The sequence below is a fragment of the Equus quagga genome, chromosome 2 (assembly GCF_021613505.1).
Source record: "Equus quagga isolate Etosha38 chromosome 2, UCLA_HA_Equagga_1.0, whole genome shotgun sequence".
Taxonomy (NCBI): domain Eukaryota; kingdom Metazoa; phylum Chordata; class Mammalia; order Perissodactyla; family Equidae; genus Equus; species Equus quagga.
This window is the reverse complement of record NC_060268.1, coordinates 36,611,133-36,632,319: the sequence shown is the minus strand read 5'-3', so window position 1 is coordinate 36,632,319 and position 21,187 is coordinate 36,611,133.

Genomic DNA, 21,187 nt, shown 5'->3' with positions numbered 1-21,187 from the left:
TAGCTGTATCTAGCTCTGTTTAATTTATTTATTTTCCTACTGTGTTGAGGGTTCCCAAGTCCACCCTGAGGTTCCATAATTCCCTAGGAGGATTCCCTGGACTCCGCGTAGTGTCATATTCATGGCCATGATTTATTACAGGGAAAGATACAAAGAAAAATCAGCAAAGGAAAAAGGCACATGGGGAAAAGTCCATAGAACACTAGGCACAAGCTTCCAAGGGTCCTGTTCCAGTGGAGTCACAGAGGACCTGCTCAATTCCTCCAGGAATGAGTTGTCACAACACATATGAGATGTTGTCTGCCAGGGAAGCTCATTAGAGACTCAGTGTCCAGGGTTTTTGTTGAGGAGTCATCACATAGGCACCCTCAGCCTAGAGAGTGGGATAAAAACATGTGTTCACCATAAACCACATTATTTGTGTAAATGGTTTACGCACAGTGAGCCGCTCATATCACTTTGGCAGTGGTGAGAACTTTCTCCAAATCTGAGATCCCAGATGCCAGCCACTGGCCAACCTTAAAAGAAGGTCTTTTTATGGATAGCCATCTCAGGCCTGGTTCCTGTGCATCTATCCATTTATTAGTTTATATATGTATTTATATATCTCGGAAGAGGAGTGGCTGTTGGATTTGTATCCTAGTTTCAATGCACGTTAAATAATACTAGGTTTTCCTTTTTAAATGATGTAACATTAATCTAATCCCTATTTTCGATGGTGTCGTGGAGCCAGTTTGTACCCACTTGCAAGCACTGATTGTTCAATTACCGGGAGTTTTATGAGCTCCACTTTGGCAGGTGGGAATCACCTATGGTGGGAATATTTACACCATGGAAATTGCCAAATGCTACAAATCAGGGCTTTCCCCCACCTCTCTGGAAAGCTGGTTATTAGACTTTTGCCAGCACACCATTGCCTTTTTTATGTTTCAAGGGAAAGGACAAGAGAGTAAAAAGAGTAAATTGTCCCAGTTACCAAGTAAAGCCCATACTCACATTTATTTATTCATTTATTTAATAAATGTGAAATGCAGAATGTGATAGACAAGTTCTCTGCCCTTAGAGAGTTTACAATCTAGTAAGGGAGACAGATAATAAACATAAGCATGGTAGGCCAAATTATTCTCACTAATGTGTGTTTTCCCTCACTACCATAGAAGACTCAGCAGAAAGAGAAATACTTTTCCTTGTGCTCTAAGGAACTTCTTGGAATGGGTTCTCCAATTTTTAATAAATGTGGTGATGCGAAGTTTCCTGAAAACAACCTCCCTCTCTCCACACAAAATAAATGATCAGGCTTTTGTTTTGGGAGAAAAGGAGGAACGAGAGAGGTTGGTGCTGTGAGTGAGGAGGCAGACCTAGCCTTCTCACAGGAGAAGGCGCTGGTTTTTCTGATCTGGGCGAGAGCTCTTTACTTTGGATGGTGGGGGCTAGCAGGGACGCCGTCAGCTATGGCATGTACTGAGAGTGGTCCAGCCCCTCTCCCCACCTTCCAAGGAGATATTTTGTACACATGAAGTCTTTGAGGAGTGACAGAGGCTCTGAAGAAATGGCACATGGAAACCAGAGGGGTAACACTAGGAGGGATGGTCTTGGGAGCCAAATCAAAGATCCTTGTGATCCCAGGCAGCAAGGAGCAAACAGTACCATTTAAAGAGCTCTTATCATACTCCAGACACTGTATTAATCGTTTTACACAGTTTAACACTTTTTTTTTTTTTTTTTTTGCTGAGGAAGATTAGCCCTGAGCTAACATCTGTGCCAATCTTCTTCCACTCTGTATATGGGTCACTGCCGCAGTATGGCTGAGGAGTGGTGTAGGTCCGTGCCTGGTATCTGAACTTGCAAACCTGGGCTGCCAAAATGGAGTGTGCCAAACTTAACCACTTGGCCATGGGACTGGCCCCACTTTAACACTTTTAATCCACACAACAGCTCTACATGGTGAGCACCACTTTATAAAAGGGGAAACTAACGCACAGAAAGGCTAGGTAGGGAACCTTGTCATGTAGCTAGGACATGTCTATTTTACACTTCGTTTGTTCCCGGAAGCCATCCATTTGACGTCCTCAAATGAACAAGCCCACTCTAAGCAGACCACTCCATTCAGACAAGATCGTCTACATGGCAGGGTGTTACTTAGAGGGCTAGGCATCCTTTCTCCATTTTCAGAGCACTGCTTAAACCCCTAAATTCCAGGGTAGCCCTAGGAAGGGAGGGTGGGGCCCACAAACTGTGACTGAGATTGAATTTCTTGCTTCCCTGACAAATGGGGGCTTAAGCCAAATATACCATAAAGGAGTTCCCAGTCCAGAGGGCTCATAGGTATGTAAATGAGCAACACCCATCCCATCAAAAGGTGCTATCATAAGGGCTCCTCCACGCTCCCCTAGCACCCCAGGCGCACCTCTGACTTGTCTAAGACTACCATCTGAGAAAGGTTATTGCTATCAAACTAGTTTTTGGTTAGAACTCAAACATACAGCTACTGACCGGCAGTGCTCAGCTTTTCCAACACCAAACCTACGACAATGTTTGGTTCATCAGCCAACATGGCTCTTCTGTTCAGTTCACTCTGTCTTGTCGGTCTGTAGATGATTTTTCTCAGTTGGTGAGCATCACTTCCTTAGAAAGTCTTTGTGGTACTGACAAGACAAAAGATGTGAGCCATTCAAGAACAGGACAGAGGAGAGCAATTCAATTAGCAAACGGGTCTCAGGAAGATAGAAAAACAGGGAAAGGTCAGGGGTAGCGTCAGGGATGAAACCAGCAACGGTGGTCAAGGTCATGTGCCTTCCTCTGTACTGTCTGGTTGTGAGTTTTCACTTGTCCAAATTACACTCAAGGGTCAGGCCAGTCCACAGCCCTTCAGAGCTCAGTGAAGCATCCGGAAAGCTTGTTGGCACCCAGTTCTCACGTATTCATCACTCTCTGGGCTTTCCCTCTCCTCAATGTCACTTGACTTCCCAAATTCGACCTACTTTTGAAGACCAGACAAAAGGACTAACTTAGTTCTCTTCCCATCCTTATTTTCCTAAAGCTCTGAAAGAATTACCGCAATATTTTGGTTACTGATATTAGATTTTCTTTACTTTATTTTTCCTTTTGTTTATTTTTTCCAGCTTTATTGAGATATAATTAACATATAACATTGTGTATGTTTAAGGTGTAAACCATAATGATTTGATGTATGTATGTATTGCAAAATGAACACTGTGATAAGATTAGTTAACATATCCATCTCCTCACGTAGTTACAATTTTTTGCATATGTGTGGTGAGAAGTTTTAAAATCTACTCTCTTAGCAATATACAGTATGTAAGAGAATATTGTTAACTATAGCCCAATGCTATACATTACGTCCCCAGAACTTACTCATGTTATAACTGGGAGTTTATATCTTCGGACCACTATCACCCATTTCCCCTACATCTCCATCCCTGGTCCCTGGCAACCACCAAACTGTTCTCTGCTCCTATGAGTTTGGTTTTTCACATTCCATATATAAGTGAGATCATACAATATTCGTCTTTCTCTGACTTATTTCACTTGGCAGAATGCCCTCAACTTTCATCTATGTTGTTGCAAATGGCAGGATTTCCTTGCTTTTTATGGCTGAATAGTATTCCGTTGTATATAAATATACCACATTTTTCTCATCCATTCATCTGCCAGAGGACACTTAGGCTATTTCCATGTATTTCCACGTAAATAATGCTGCAATGAACATGGCAGTGCACATATCTCTTTGACGTAGTGATTTCATTTCCTTCAGATAAATATCCAGAAGTGGAAATCCTTGATCATATGGTGGTTCTATCGTTAATTTTTTAAGGAACCTCCGTACTGTTTTCCATAGCGGCTCCGCCAATTTACATTCCACCCCAACAGTGTACAAGGGTTCCCATTTCTTCACATCCTCGCCAATACTTGTTATGTCTTGTCTTTTAGGTAACAGCCATTCTAACAGGTGTGAGGTGATCTCATTGTGGTTTTGATTGCATTTTTTTCTGATGGTTAGTGATGTTGAGCACCTTTTCATGTACTTGTTGGCTGTTTGATTATCTTCTTTGGAAAAATGTCTATTCAGGTCCTTTGCCAATTTTTTATTGAATTATTGTTTTTGCTATTGAACTATATGAGTTCCTTATATATTTTTGAAGTTAATCCCTTATCAGATATGCAACTTGCAAATATTTCCTCCCATGCTGTAGGTTGTCTTTTCATTTTGTCGATGGTTTCCTTTGCTGTGCAGAGACTTTTTAGTTTGATATAGTCCCACTCATTTATTTTTGCTTTTCTTGTTTGTGCTTTAGGTGTCTTATCCGAAAAATCATTGCAAGACCCATGTCAAGGAGCTTTTTCTCTATGTGTTCTTCTAAAAGTTTTATGGTTTCAGGTCTTACATTTAAGTTTTTAATCCATTTTGAGTTAACTTTTGTAAATATGGTGTAAGATGGGAGTCCGGTTTCATTCTTTGCACGTGCATATCCAAGTTTTCCCAGGACAGATACTAGATTTTCTTAAAAATGGGCATTAATTATTATGGTCAGTGTATTACTAGCGCTTTTTTAAGTTGGAAACATACTTGAGGCATGTTTTTATGTCTTTTCGTAGCTGGGGCATTTTGGATTTTATCTTTTGAGAGAGCGTGCAACTACGAAAAGACAGCTTAGTGTGACATAAATGTAGTTGGTGTTTGAAGGATGTTTACACATCTTACCCTTGCGAATCTCACTGTCCCTCTAGGTTTCACTTTTGCCCAGCTCACTGCCCTGTGAGTCATCTACAAGCCCTAAACAGAAAAGGATGCTTTTGAATCAACGTGCTCACGAAGCACGTCCTTTTGAAGAAAGTTCAGATTTAGGCTCAATAATTACATTTGCTTTCTGGCCACATTTTCTGCTTGCACTTTGTTCTTTTCTATACAATTTTCTCAGAGTCTCTCTCATCTGCCTGATATTCTGGAGAGAAAGCTGTTGAATTCAGAGACATGTTTTAAGGATGTGTCCTTTAAGGAAATTGCTCCTTGAAAGCTGAGTCTTCTAAAACCTCAATGTTCCTTGCTTGAATAAGTTCAATGCAAATAAATTGTTCAAGTAAATATAGCAGTGAGGCTATGAATAGAGAATATTTGTCTGAAAAGTGGCCAAAAATAATTTGGAGAGGTGTGTTCCCGTCATTCCTGATCTTTGCCTCCCTTGCTGCTTTCTTCTCATCTTTTGGCCAAATAAAGAAAGTAGATGGAGCAGCGTACTTTCAAGTTCTCTTTGCCAGAATATCTCCCTGGAATGGTTTCCCCTTCCATTCCACAATCCCGCTAACAAAAATCTCCTATCAGTGAGCAAATATTCCCCTCTTAAACTCAAGTTCAGCTATTTTAGCTCACACTTGCCAAGGCCAGGGTCATCTGAACATTCCTCCTCACCTAATATCAGTCCCCATCAGATAACCATTAAAGGAATAGAGGCTGCAGGTTAGAAGGAATGCTAACAATGCAGATAAAGTCCTGATAACTGGCAGCTGTGAATTAATTCAGCCAGATCACGGCCCAGGAGCAGTGGCTGTCAAGGGAGCAAAGGGTTCTGGGTAGGCTTGGCCTCAGTGCCCACACCTGACAGCACCTTCCCCTAGGCCAGGCAGCATGGCATTTCATATCTAAAGTCATCACAGGAATGAGACAAATTCCATTGTCCTATTTTGCTGCTGCTCACCAACGCAAATCGACCCCCTGTGACTCGGAAAGGAAAACAGTCACATAGTTTCACCCACAGGATGAATTTAAATGACTATGAGGGAGCTACTGACCCAACTAGGCATTGAGGAAAGGGTCTGTTGACCTCTTAAGCCAGTCCATTTACTGGTTTCAGATTCAGAATTCCGTAACCTACTAAGTCTGGTAATGCAAGAGGCAGAGAACTCTTCTCCTGAATATTTCAAAGTACTCACAACCTATTGCCTATTTCCAGGTTGGCAAGAGAAGACCAGGACAGAGCCCAGGGGAGTCTGAGTTCTCATCTCCGTCCCTGGACTCCACCTCTGATTGGTCTGAAACGGCTGCTTTTTGACTGGAATTCACCTTCACCATCAGCAAGAGCCCACCATTTTGAGCTTCCGAGCCTCAAGGCCAAGCTCTGCTCCATTTGGGTTGTTTTGGGTTCTCAACTAGGGATTTTAGGCAGAGGAGCACTTCGTGTCTTCTTGAGTTTGACCAGTAGGTGGAAGCATTTTTGACTGAGTGGCACTTCTAGCCTCCTAGGCCTGGGAAAGAAGAATCTGTGATTTCCAGGAAAAGTTGAGAAGCTGAGTCGCTGGACCCTTTGTCCGACGTCGTATCTTATTTGTGTATGGAATGTCTTTCCAAATACAAAGGAGTGTGAATATTTTGAGATAATCAGGAAAGATTAGGAAATAATCAGTTTATTTTCCATAGCAACAGCCACCTAGTTGTCTTAATTTTCTTGTACTCTTTTAATTAAGCAATGTAAAATGAAGGTCATAATTTATAACAACTTGTACTTTAGAATCAATACGGTTCTCCTTAGATCCCAACGTGATTTATGAACGCTCTGTCTTTGAGCAAAGGTCGATGAGAGAAAAGGGTTTAACACGGGTCTCAGCCCAAAATACTGGCTGAGAAACTGGCTTGAAAGCAAACTGCCTTTCCATCGAGACCTTTTCACAATTCCTCCTTTACCTTTGTTTCCTAAAGTTGGCAGATTTTAATTGAGAAACCATAGGATATTTTTGACAGAAATGCCAAGGAGATTGTAGATTATTACTAACCACTGGCCGTAACTCAAATATGGGGCAATTATGTGTCTTGACATAGTTGATAATTGAACTGATATTGAAACTGAAATCTAATCACTCTCTTACTCTCTACCTCCTGAAGCTGAAACTCAAGGCATGTTGAAATAAAGCCTCAAATGCTCCTGAAAGGACTAAAGTCTACAGCCCGTGCATTGAACCATATCAGAAAGGTGACTGGTAGCTCTTGATGGTATTATATGTTTTATACTAGGGCATTCTCAGCAAAAGATCTAGTATCCTGTGATAGCTAATTGTATCCCAGGGTCACCTTGGGAATTCTGCATAAGGAACAACACAGAAACTTTGCTGATATACCCACCTAAATGTGTTCTTTCTGACTAGAGTGTGTGCGTGTATATAATTGACGTAATATTTATGTATATAATTTACATATATATTCATACACAAACACACCCAGAATGAAAGACCACACAACCACACAAGAGAGCATGTGTAAGGCAAATATGGACTTCTTCATTCAATCTTGGGATCCTGGAGCTGACCCCAGCCAACTGCCCTGACCTTGAAATAGAGAGTTACATGACAAATGAGAGAAAAGTACAATGCTATTTCTGTTCTACCACTGGTTTTCTTCTCCACTTCCCACTGATCTCAATATTCTATTTCAGAGACAAACTTTTTGAAGGAGTTGTTTAACTCTGTTTCTACGTCCTCACTTCCTGCTCCTTCTTAAACCTGCAGAAATCTAGCTTCTTCCCTTTCACACCCTCATGTTTCTTTCGCAAAGGTGACCAGTGACATAATCATCCTTGATTCTAATGGGAACTTTTCAGTGATGACCTCAACCTCCTGGCAGCATCAAAGGGCATTGAACATTGTCCCTTCTTTGTCAAAACAGTCTCTTGCATTGGCTTCTGTAGCACACACTCTCCCGGTCTTCCTCTGTGCCATTTCCCCATAGCTCAGAATAAGATCTTTTCCCTTCTACTCTTCTCACGTTATACTCTCTCCTTTGGCCATTTCACCGACTTCTGTTGATCCACTCACCACCTATATGCTGATTTCTCACCTACACCTACACCTCAAACCCAGATATGTTTCCCATACACAGATATGTAGGTAAAAATATGTACTGCCATGTTTTTCAAACGGTGAATCACAATCCATTGGTGGGTTTAAACTTGTTGAGTGAGTCAAGAGCAGCATTTTAAAAATGAAATATGGAATAGAATAGAATAGAGAATATCAGAGTGCCTCACACTTATACAGAATAATTATTATTTCATAAACTTTTTTTCTTTTGTGTGGAAGTGTGGGATTATGATTTCAAACATATTTCTTTCTCTGGGTCATGGTCAAAACATTGGAAAGACATTGGTCCACTGGGCATCCCCACATAGAGATTTCAAAGATAATCCCTGCAACAAATGTTCAAAAATGAATTCCTCATTTTTAACCTCAAACTCATTTCTATTTCAGAAAGTCCTATTTTTAATTCATTGATCTAGTTACCTAAGTCAGAAACCTGCAGGTTGCCTTGAAGTCAACTTCTCCTTTACACCTCACAGACAATCGTCAACAAATACTGCAAATTTGGTCTCTTAATATGTTTACAACCCAACTCTTCTCTCCATGTGCATGGCCACCAGGCCAGATCAGGCCATCAAGGGCTTTCTCATGGATGATTGCAATTGCCTCTAACTGGATGAATACGTGAGTAATGAATGATGAATATAGCAGAGAGTAAGAGGGAAATATATGAAATTATTAACTTTTGTAAGCAAAATACTCTAAAAAGTAAAATCAAGTTACTATCAAAGGTTGAGATGAATTCACAAATGGCACAGCTCTAACAGACTGCTGAGGGATTTGGGCGGCACACAATGTTTTAAGACTGGTATCCACCAACAGCAGTCCCTGGATTTTATAGTGGGAGAAATACACAATAAATTACTGACCATTTGGACTAGGAAGCTAATCTAAAATGGTTTTTCTTAAGTTCATAGGAGGGTAAGAATCCATAGTGACCCAAAACCTGATCATTTGTAGAAGCCATGAGGGCCACTGCGTAAAAGATTGTCAGAGATTTGGGAAAATGCTGGTGATTCTAGTCCCCATTTTTCAGGAGCACCCTGCAGTTCATGCTCACCTCTCCTCAGGGTGACTTTCCCAGGCTAAGACTTCTATAAATAAAGCCAAACATTTATCAGAGCATATACAATATATTCTATCCACCTTCTACCATCAAATTTACACAAGTGGTTAATGGACTGAGACCTGATTTTATTTCTATTAAGTTTATGAGTGAAAATCCTGAGTCAAACTCTCAAACTAAACTGAACTGTTTAGTTTTTACTGTCCCTTCCCCCCAGTGCCAGCAGATTTTAATTCATGGAATAGTAAACATGTGCTTACACGGGAGGAAAATGGAGAACGGTTTACTGACAGTAATCAGCAGTAATATCTGAATTCATGTATGGATCCAAGATGTGGTCCAACCTAAGGATCAAGCCAATGAAACCCTCCCCTTACCCTGGGCAAACTAGAGTCTAACCAGCTAACCGTGGTGAAGGCAAGCCAGCTTTTCCATTCAGGGTTGCAAAAATCGTGATTCAACCTGGCAAGAGTTAGTGTTATTTCTGAAGTTAAGCTGACCTTGTTGACCTGAACCACAAAGTAAATAAAAGGATGTCTAATAAATACATAGGTTTCCAGAGGATATTTTCATTGAAGGCTGCAGGTTTTTATCAATTTCTACTGAAAATAATTTCTATACATTTAGAAAATGGAGAAAAGCTGCAGCTTCTCTCCTAAGGTCATTGGAGACAATCGACTCACATAAAAATACCCAGCTTCTTTGCCATCTGACCAACTCCTCCTAAGGCACTTTCGATGGAGGATGAGAACCTTGTTCGTGGTCAGGGCTGGAGACCTTGCTCTTCCCTCTCTGGGTATGGTGCTCCTTCCAGCGCCTTTCCATCTGCAGGACAGACAGGCTTTGTGAGCAGGAAGTGAAGCCGGAGCCACAAAAGCATGAAGCCTGTGGAGGCAGGCGTCGTGGGCTCCGGACGTCTGCAGAAAAAGTTGAAAATGAGCCAATGTGTGAAAAATTGGGAGGCGTTCTAAGGCCCTCGCAAGACATCAAAAGCCAAGTATCATAAGAAAAGTAATAAAGAAAGAAAAGGTTCCATTTTAATAGCCTTCTCAGGATTACTACCCATTCCATTAAACCTGAAAACATTTCATTGGCTTAAAGTTATTCATAACTATAAAAACAAAGAAGACATGTTTTTAAAGACAAAATAAACGTAAAAAAAAATAAAGCCTTTTGAAGAAGGAAATCTTTGATAATGAATATTTTAGAATTATATCAAGCCATTTGACGGTGTCTTTTTGTTTGACTAGATCCAACAGGAGGTCCAGGGATCCTCTAGACAGTTGTGTGTGAAGCTCCCCACTGAGTATGTGTGTTTCTGCATCCCACATGAAGGCCAGACAGAGCAGACAAATTACCCAGAGCAGCAGGGGTGCATTTCTCCCTGAGAGTTGTGTAATGTAGAAATGGATGCAAATGGAGATTAAAAAGTGGTCCTTCTCTGGATTTAGAGGGTTAATTTACCTACAAAGATTTTGGAAAGGCACTTTCAGATGACAGAACTTTCAAAAATCATGGTGTCAGTGGAATATGATCAACTCTCTCAAAACTTCTTAAAGTGTCTATCAGTTTTCTCTCTGTGCAAAATATTGAAAAATTTAAATTTCCATTAGAAGCCTTTTTCAAAGATCTATGTTGAATGATATGGAGCTGCACAGCTCAAGATGGTAGCCACTGGCATGTGTGGCTATTTAAATTTAAATTAATTAAAATTAATAAAGTTAAAATTGTGTTCCTCAATTGCGCTGGCCACATTTAAAGTGCTCTGTGGCATCATGCTGCACAGTACAGCCATGGAAAATTTCCATCACTGCAGAAAGTTCTATTGACCAGCACGAATCTAAAGCAAGTTTTCTTCGTATATTCCGTAGGTCGCTAGCTCTAGGCTCTTACTAGACGGTAATGTACAGGGAGTTCTGAGTTAAGGGTATTTTCCCCTCAGTTTTTTTTGGTGCCTTTATGATGCTAATAAGAACTATCAGTCTCCAAGAGGAGGCTCTGGGCTATAAGGGTTTCCTAAACCAATTGAAACATCAAACTTTTCTTTGTGGAGGAGCTCCCAGGGCAGTGTTCCATGGAGCAAACTTTGGGAGATGTGGATCTGTAAAGTAAGTACTTTGCCATCATGGGCTGTGCCTTCCTCATCTCTCTCTCCCCCTTCCATGTTCAGAATAATGCCTCACACACAGTAGGTATGCACTGCTGCCTCATCTGAGCCAAATGCTAAGGCGGGTGAAAGAGAAAGTGGTAAACAGAACCAGCAGATCTTTTAGGCCTCCAAACCAGCTGCCTTCTCCACTGGGGCTGCCAAATAAGGTAAAACCAGCACTCTTCTATACACAAGCACACACAGCGTTTTAACTTCTACATTTGAATTCACCTGTCTGATGTACACCATTTCAAATTTTCATTTTTTTTAAGGCAGGAAACATTCTAAAAGGTTTATTTTTCTGAATTATTATTTAACTTGCTAAATTAAGTTTGGTTGGAATTTGCTTCAAACTCTAATCTCTCTCACTGCCCTGGAAAGAAAGAAATCTACAGGCTCCAAACCCCCTCTATCTTCATAGTATTGCAATTTGGACAACTTCTAGCGAAAATTTGATGCTTTGAAAACAACCTGAATTTTCCTTTTAGTGACATATCTTACCCAAAACTGACTGGAGCCTGGGAGATGAGAGAACATCTTTTCCAAGAAAAACCACAAATTCTTCTTTCAAAAAACTCTTCAATGTACTACAGTTTATTTTTCTTTTAATCGAACCCTCCTTAAAGTCTCTGTGCCTTGGTTGTCCTAATTCTAAAGCAGGATAAACACTCTGAGACTCTGGTGGGGTGTTAGGAGAAAAATGATGGTGAGAGGAAATTGCCTTGATCCCCACGGAGACCAGGTGCTCAGCAAACTCTCCACAGCCTTCCCACCCTGACCCTTTGCTCTTCTTTCCTTTGCCCAGACATCTTCCTCTTTTACATCCAAAGACCTATCCCCTCCAGGGGGCTTTATCTTCCTCCTTTGCTGACTGCCTACACTGTTCACCCTTGGGCCTCACACTTGACTCGGCCCTTGGTCTTCCTTCTTTTAGGTGGGTACCTTTGTGCCATGATCCGTCTCCCATGAATGGCTCATTAGAACAAGATCAAGATTTGGTGACCTCCTTGTTTCTTGATCACTTAGCATCATGCAAACACCAGTTGTTCAATAAAACACCCTCCCCATTGCTTAGAATAGCTTAGTTATAGCTAACAATAAAATTTACTTATTCAAGACTGTCTAATTTAGAACTTGAACAAATCATTTTGAGATCCTTTAGAAACACCTAGTCACGTAACAACCACTGCGATAAAGCAGAAAGTAAATAATCTAGAATTTATCTAACTCTCTTTTGTTGATGGTATTTTTTATTAAGATGTACTTTACATAACATAAAATTCACCATTTTAAAGCGTACGCATCAGTGGATTTTAGTAATCACTGTGTTGTGCAACCACCACTACTATCTAATTCCAGAACTTTTCCATCATCCCAAAAAGAAACCCCATACCCATTAGCTGTAAGCCACAATTTCCCCCTCCACCACACCCTGGAAGCCACCAATCTACTTTCTATCTCTATAGATTTGCCTATTCTGGACAGTCAATACAAAAGGACTCATACGATAGTGTCCTTGGGTGTCTGGCTTCTTTCACTTAAGATGTTCTCAAGGTTCATTCATGTTGTAGCTTGTATCAGTGCTTCATTTCTTTCTATAGCTGAACACTATTCCATCATATGGATATGCCACATTTTGTTTACCTATTCATCAGCTGAGAGATATTTGGGTTCTTTACACTTTATAGCTGTCACAAATAGTGCTGCTATGAACATCTGTGTTCAAGTTTTTGTGTAAATGTATCTCTCGGGTGTATACCTGAGAATGAAATTGCTATGTTCACTCTCCTTCACTCTTCGTGTAAATCCGTGAAATCATACATTTTTATATCGTTCTTATGTAATCACTAAAAGAGATCCCTGAGAGATTTCTCTTTGCTAGCATGTTGCAAAACAAGCGATTGTTCTGAGAAAGCATTTATTTTAAAATACTCTAAGTCAGACACAATGATTCACTTAGTTTCCTGCCTCTCATAGGGTAGCTTGTGAGGATCTGACCTCCCAGCCTCCCAACCGGCCTGCTCAGACAAATATGTCATCTGGCTATACAAAGACAGGTTAGGACAAGTTCCCCAGGCAACTTACAACCAGCTGGCTGCCCCTAAGTCCTTCCTAATAGAAATTCTAGGACCACTACTTCTCTTGTCCCATCTTTCTTAGATTCCTCTGCCTCTTGAGTCACAGGAGCTCTTTGACTAAGAGGCTGGCAAAATAAACACCAGTCCATTATTTGAGACAGAGTCTTTATAGGAACGTTGCTCTGCGCTGTGTGTAAGGGCTGTGTGGGCTAGGAGTGTCAAGTCACTCTTTAACTTACCGTGGCAGCAAGGGGGGATCAAGGACAGCGAGGTGGTGATCTCTGTAACTGACCTAGCAGCAAGAGTTCCCCCTTGCAGACAGCTGTGGGAATGAAAGTCTCACATCCAACTGCCTGCTTCTCCTCTGAATAAGACTAATTGCTGATTTGGAAGAGGAAATGTAAAGATGACCTATGAAGTGTCACTAGGATGAAAAATTATAGCCTATTTCTAAGTTCAGAAAAATGAATTTGCTCCTATGGGCCTCAAAATGGTTTAGCAATGTGCTTCAGCTTTCAGATATGAAGTCATTTTAGTAACTCAAGAAAATTTTTACTGGGATGAGAGGGGAGGGGAGGGGAATGAATGGAATGGAATAGAATAGAATAGAATACAATACAATACAATACAATACAATACAATACAATACAATAGCGGTGCATTCCCCAAGTAGCAAGGATATGTATTGTTTCTTCAAACTTTGTCTTAGTTGTATGTGGGGTGTGCGTGTCGGGGGGTGCACACGTACACAGAACTGGGTCATGATATAAAATGCATTTCTTACTCTGGATTACCCTCAGAAATGTTTGAAACACCTCTATAGTAACCTTCAATTACTTTTTTTGGTTTCTTGTTAGCAATGGGCATTTTCAAACATTTCTGAAAATTCTCCTGGCTTAGGTATAAATACCCTATTGGTGTCTGAAGCAGAGGCTAATTCCCATTTTGGTGACTCTCCTGCAACCAAAGTTTTGTAAGCGCTTTTGGTGCTATCTTTTCTGTGAAAAGCCAGATGAAGCATGCTATGGCATGTTGGAAACAAAGATTTCTGGAATTGCTAAGTGTTTTTGAGAGAAAATAGAGCAATCAATCTTCTCAACCCCCAGAAAAATTCCAAATGGGTTTAAAGCTTTGTTTTGGAGATGTGACTAAGGAAGCCAAGGAAATTAGCAAACAGCGTTGAGATCAGAGGTGACACAAAACATTGCAATGTTTCATCTAGGAAACTCCAATCTGTCTTTTACGTATTGTCACACAGGATGAGTGGCTTCTAAGCGAGTCTTCATAGTCATGTCTCCTAAGCAATGGCGAATGTGTCAGTCTCTTTTTAATGGCAAAAAAGGACAGTAAAACCCATGATACATTCATGAGCACTGCCACTAAGTTTCCTGTTTGTAATAAACGTCCATTTTGTGGAAACTCCAAGAAGGAAAGTCCAGTTGACCTCTATTAACACATTTCCTTTCCAGCTTCACTTCTCACACCCAGTCCTGTAGGACACAAATCTATGCAAGCTGTTATATCTTCACAACGGTAGAGAAACCACAGAAACAGGAGCATTTTTTCCAATGAGGACCCTGGCTGCATTTGTTCTGTGATCATTATCTCTAGGCTTTAACTCATATCTCAGGCACTCAACATTCTTAGAAACCTTCACAGAAGTCCAGATATCTTTTCTCAAAAGCCCTGCTTTATTCTTTCTTCTCCTTTTCCCATTCTCACTCACAGAAACAATCTCCAGTCTTCATTCTCACTTCTATTCCAGTTTCAAATTTCTAAACGCCCATAGGAAATATGGATGTCTGGTTGTCCCACCAAGGTCAACATTTCCATCACCCAAACTCTTCATCTGTCTCAAACCTGAAATCAAGATCCTTTCCATTTCATAGGGTGCTACAATCACTGCTTCAGGCAAGAAATCCAAACATCATTTCCCACCTTATGGTCCTAATTCATTGACACGGCTCATTTCATGCAGCAAGCTGCACTCCCACCTGTTCCCGACATGCTCCATACACTTCTTTACCTTTACTTCTGGTCAATCCCTCTCTCCTCCCTCCCTCCACACAAAACTTATCCATTATTCAGACTGTATTTGTTGGTCCATCATTTCCACAAAGGCTTCTGCAATTTCCCCAAACCAATTTTTCCCTTCCCAACTCCAGTTGTGCCTGTTGTTGGAGGACAATTCTACCACAGGGTGCTGAGTGTGAGTTAATTGTATAATACGTTTAATGGTGCCACTACAAATAGAATATAAACTTTTGGATCTTCTCTTAAATACTTAACATCAGCCCCATCCCATCTAGCACTGTGCCAAAACAAGAGTAGATTTAACCTTCAATACACTCTTCCATTTCACCATTCCATGATTTGCTTTATGAAATGTTCAGTGACTGACTATCTGTGCCTGGCCCAGGGTTAAAGACTGCGGGTACAGGCACTTGCAAACAAATAGATCCTGCTACTGCAAATACACAGTACAGCTGAGGGAGTGGAGATTGACTCTGTCTGAGGAAGTGAGGGGAGCTCCTTGAAAGGGGTGCTCTGTCCTGCCTGGAATATCCTTCCTCTCTTGTTTAACTAGCAAATTTCACTCATCCCTTATGAACCAGCTCAAAGTCCACCTCTTCTCTGCAGCTTTCTTGGTTAACAAAAGAAAGAATAAAAGACCCAGAGAAGTGTGATAATTTTCCCAAATGTATTCTTCATGTGTTCTCCATGAGTATTTTTCTCTTTGATATTTGTTTTAAGTAATTCTGCTTATAAATTTCTTTTTTAGTTTTTGTGGCAACTACCTGTAAAAGACAGTCTTGGACACTGACTCCAGGTGTGTTAGAGTTATTTTCAGAAATTGTTTAGATTCTGTGACTCTCCTTGTCTGCCTTCTTCTTTCTTTTTTATTTTTGTTTTTTCTATTTCTGTACTTAATTTCTTCAAGGCTCTGAGTCGAATAAGAGAGTCTATAAAGGAGGCGTTGTTCTCTCCCCCTAGAACAAGCCCCAAACTGTATGGCTAATCTGGCGACTATGCTTTGAAAAGTTCTGTTTCCTTCCCCCGATCACAGGGAAGAGGTGTTGGACTGAACGCACCTAATCTCTCATTTCCACCCAGTTGTGAAAACATGCTTCTCAGGACTCCAGACCACAGCAATAGAGGGGAGTAAATAATCAGGGAAGAGGTTAAGTAGAGACCAGGTTTAGACGATAAACCTCCGCCGGTTGGTCTAACAGTTCCTCCATGGAACTCCATCCGGAGCTGCTCTTAGCAGTGGGATGTGTCTCAACTTTTATTAACCATTTTTAATGTCAGAACTCTTGATTTCCTCAACCTTCCTAATACTTTAAACACTCTGAATTTGTTGTTGTTGTTTTTTTAAAGAGAAAAATCCACTATGTCCATTCAAATTTATTCAGTAATTGTTCACTAAATTCCTTTGCCTCAGACATTGAAAGTTGACACTGGGAAAACCACAAAAATGATTCAGCTTGAAATGTTGCTGGGAAGTTCCCACTGATAGAAATGATGTACATCATTTTACCTCTTTGTCTTTTAGAACATTGTCATATAATACTTGTGTACAGGAGGGTATGGGAAACAAAAGCTCTCCTATACTACTGGTAGGAATAGAGAATGGCATTCTCAGGATACTTTGTTATTATCTATCAAAATTTCAAATATTTCTACTTTGATCTATTAACTCCACTGTCATTAATGTAATCTACTGGTATAGTCACACAAATAGGCCAACAGTTATATGTAAGAATTTTTACTGCAGCATTGTCTATGCTAGCAAAACAACCAAATATCTATTAATGGGGATGTTTAGATAAAACACAATAAAGACATTCAATGAAATACAACGTGACTATTTTATAAAATGAGACAGATCTATATGTGTGGATATGAAAATATTTCTGAGATGTGTTTTTTTTAAAAATGATTTATAGTAGACTTTTGCAATATCATTTATATTTTTAAAAATACTTTGTAGAGACTTTCATTTCCAACCATAATGTAAGCATAATAAGTCAAAGTGATATATCAGACTTAGCTTCTCTGTCCTAGATAGCTATAAAAATGAGCAAAGTATTTTAAAGCAATTGTGTTAAGGAATTTGACACTAGACAATGCTGAACTGCCTGTGATCTTTATGAGGAGGGAAGCACAGGGTGACCTACACATTCACCATGGCTTTCTACCCCAGGGAACCTCACCAACTCTGGCACAGGGAAGAGCAGACCAAACAGAGAGCCAACATCTCTCTATGTGAAAGAGAGATCAAAATTCAGGGCTGCTGGGGAGGTGGAATTTGAAGGACAGAGTACTGGAGAGGAGGGAGCTACAGAGTATAGAGACAAAGGGAAGACCCTTGAACACTAAGCAGTGCAGAGACAGAGATTCTGAAAAATCTGGGATAATGGCCACGGTAGGGTTGTGAGCTAGAAGGAGATCTGGAGCTTGTGCAGTGCTGAGATGTGTAGGAGTTCCAACCAGCCACACTGAAGAGACCAGGCTGAAGACCCTGAGAACTCAGTTGAGACCTTACAAAGGACAGAAGGAATAAGGCTATTGCCACCTTGCGTGGAGGTAATCCTAGAGTAGCCTCAACAAACCAGGCCTTGCTGAGATTAAACTGGTCCTCCAATAAATTCACTAATTTCCAAAATAAAATATAGTACTATTCAAAGAAAGAAAAAAAGTGACCTCAAGAAAATAGCATCCTTAATGGACCTTGAGAGAATTATGTTAAGTGAAATAAGCCAGATAGAGAAGGACAATCTCTGTATGACTCCACTCACATGAGGAATTTAAAAATGTAGACAAAGAGAACAGATTACTGGCTACCAGGGGAAAGGTGGGGTTGGGGGTGGGCACAGAGGATGAAGGGGTGCACCTACAACATGACTGACAGACAATAATGTACAACTGAAATTTCACAAGATTGTAGCCTATCATTAACTCAATAAAAACTAAAATTAAAAGAAGAAAATAGCATCCTAAATATTCAATAAATGATCAAATAAATTACTAGACATGTGAAAAAGCAGGGAAATTTGATGTATAACCAGGAAAAAAAAATAGTAAGTGGAAAAGGCCCAGTGATGATACAGATGTAGAATTTAGGAGAAAAATGTTTTTGAAAGGAAAGAAAAATATAAATATAATGAGAGAATAGGTACGAAATTTCAGCAGAGAGGAGAAAGATATGTACCCTCTGCCCCAAAAAAATTCTAAAGCCAAAAAAGTACACTATCTGAAATGAAAAATATACTACATGAGCTTAAGATAAGATCAGCCACTCCAGGAGAAAGTATCTATGTCCTTGAAAATTGTTCAATACAAACTGTACAAAATAAAGCACATAGAGGAAACAAAGACTGAAAAAACACAGAGACACAATGACTTGTGAGACAATATTGAGCAGCTTAATGTGCGTGCAATTCGAGTCCAAGAAGGAGAGGAGTGGCAGACTGAGGCAAAAGCAAGCAAAAGTTTGAAAAAAATAATAACTAAAGGTTTTCCAAATTTTAACATAAATATCAGCCCACAGAATTGAAAACCGTGACAAAACCAAAGCAAAATAAGCAAATAAACAAACAAAAACACCACATGTAGGTACAATGCGATTAAATTGACAAAACTGTAAAATAAGAGAAAATTTTAAAACAGCCAGAGAAAGACACACCACATACAGGGGAATGACAATAAGAATAAACACTGACTCCTCACCATGAGCAAGGCAAGCTGGAAAACAAGGGATGGCATCTTTTAAGTGCTGGGGGAAAAACAACCTTTCAACCTACAGTTTCATAGCCTGCAAAAGTATCCCGCAAAAATGAAGGCAAAATAAAGGCATTTTCAAATAAAGAATAGCTGACAATGACAGTATTTGTAACCAGCGTAACTACACTACAAGAAAAATGTGAAAAGAAGTTCTTCAGTCTAGACAATAACTGATACTAAAAGGAACTCAGAAACCAGAAAAGAAATGAAGAGTGTCAAATAGAATAAATATGTGGAAAAATATGAAAAGACTTCTTTATTTAGTATCTTAATTTCATTATAAGACAATTAACTGTTTGAAGGAAACGTGGCTATGAAATGTCTAGTTTTCATATAGATAAAAGAAAATGTATGACAACAAGCAAAAAGGATGGAGGGTAAATGTTGTAAGGTTCCTACATTGTATGTGAAGAGATCAAATTTTAATTTAAATTAGACTGTTCTAAGTTAATAATGCACATTGTGACCAAAAGGCCAACCACTGAAAAAGAAACAAAGAGATATAGCTGAAAAGCAAAAAGAATACGTAAATGGGACAATAATAAATACTTGATTCATTTAAAAGATGACAGAAAAAAAGGAAAAACAAAAGGACAAATGATGCAAATAAGGGGAAAATAGCAAGATGGTAGAGTTTAACTCAATCATATAAATAATTACATAAATGTGCAGGGAGTAAACATTGATGAAAAGGTAGAGATCGTCAGACTGGATAAACAAGCAAGAGTCAACTATGTTAAGACACAGACAGTTGAAAATAGTGAAGTGGAAAAATATTTACTATGTATATGAGAGGGGACATTATGGAGATCGTAAATAAAATAAAAGGATAAAGTAATACTATGAACTGCTTTGTGCTCATAATACCAATCCTACACAAACTCTTTCAGAAAATAGTGGAGGAGAAAATATTTCCCAACTCATTTTATAAGCCAATATTACCCTAATACCCAATCCAGAGAAAAACATAAGAAGAAAAGAAAAGGATAGAAAAATATTTCTCACGCATAAATCATAAAAATCCTTAACAAAACATTAGCAAATTAAATTCAGCAATATATCAAAATTCTAATACATCATGACCAAGTGAGGTTTACCTGGAATGCGATATTGGTTTACCATTTGGAAATCAATCAATATAAACCACCATGTTAACAGAATGAAGGCCAAGAATACCCCATATGGCTATTTTACTAAGTACAGAAAAATTATTTAACAAAATCCAACACTCATTCATGATAAAAATCCTCAGAGAACTAAAAATAAAGGAAAATTCCTCAACCTGATCAAGGGTTATCTATTAAAAAAGCCCACAGCAGAGCAGAGGGGATTTGGGGGTAATGAGACTATTCTGCATGATGCTGTAATGGTGGATATATGACATTATACATTTGTCAAAATCCGTCGACTGTACAACGCAAGTGGTGAACTCTAATGCAAATATGGGCTTTAGTTAATAATAATATATCAATAATCATTCATTAATAGTAGCACATTCGTCAGATACACGACACTAAAGCACAATGTTGACAACGGGGGATTCCAGGGGTGGGGGAAGGGAGCTTGTGGGAACTCTCTGTACTTTCTGCCCAATTTTTCTATAAACCTAAAACTGCTCTAAAAAATAAAGTCAGTAAATTTTTTAAAAGCCTACAGAAAACATCAAACTTAATAGGGAAGCCTTGAATACTCTCCCCCTAAGCTGAGAAAGCAGCAAGGATGTCTCCTCTCCCCATTGCTGTTTGACATTGTGCTGGAGGTTCTGGCCAGCACAATCAGGCTCAATAAATACATGCCTAATGTAAAGACTGGAAAGAAAGAAAGAATACTGTCTTTCTTTGCAGATTACATGATGTTGTACATAAAAAATGCTAAGGAGTGTACAATAATTCTCCTAAACTTAATAAGTGAATTTAGCAAGGCCACAGGAAACAGGCTAAAATACAAAAATAAATTTATTCCTATGTGAGCAATGAACCATTGGAAAATATAAGATATTTAAATACCATTTACAATAAAATCAATAAATACATAATACTCAGGGATAAATTTACCAAAAGGTGTTTAAGAGCTCTGCAGTAAAAACTATTCCAGCAGGCTTTTCTGAAGAAATTTTGACAGGCTGCCTCTAAAATGTATACAGAATTTGAAAGGACTTAGGCCAACAATCTTCTAAAAGAAGAACAAAGTTGGAGGACTTATGTTACCTGATTGCAGGATGTACTATAAAATTATGGTAGTTGA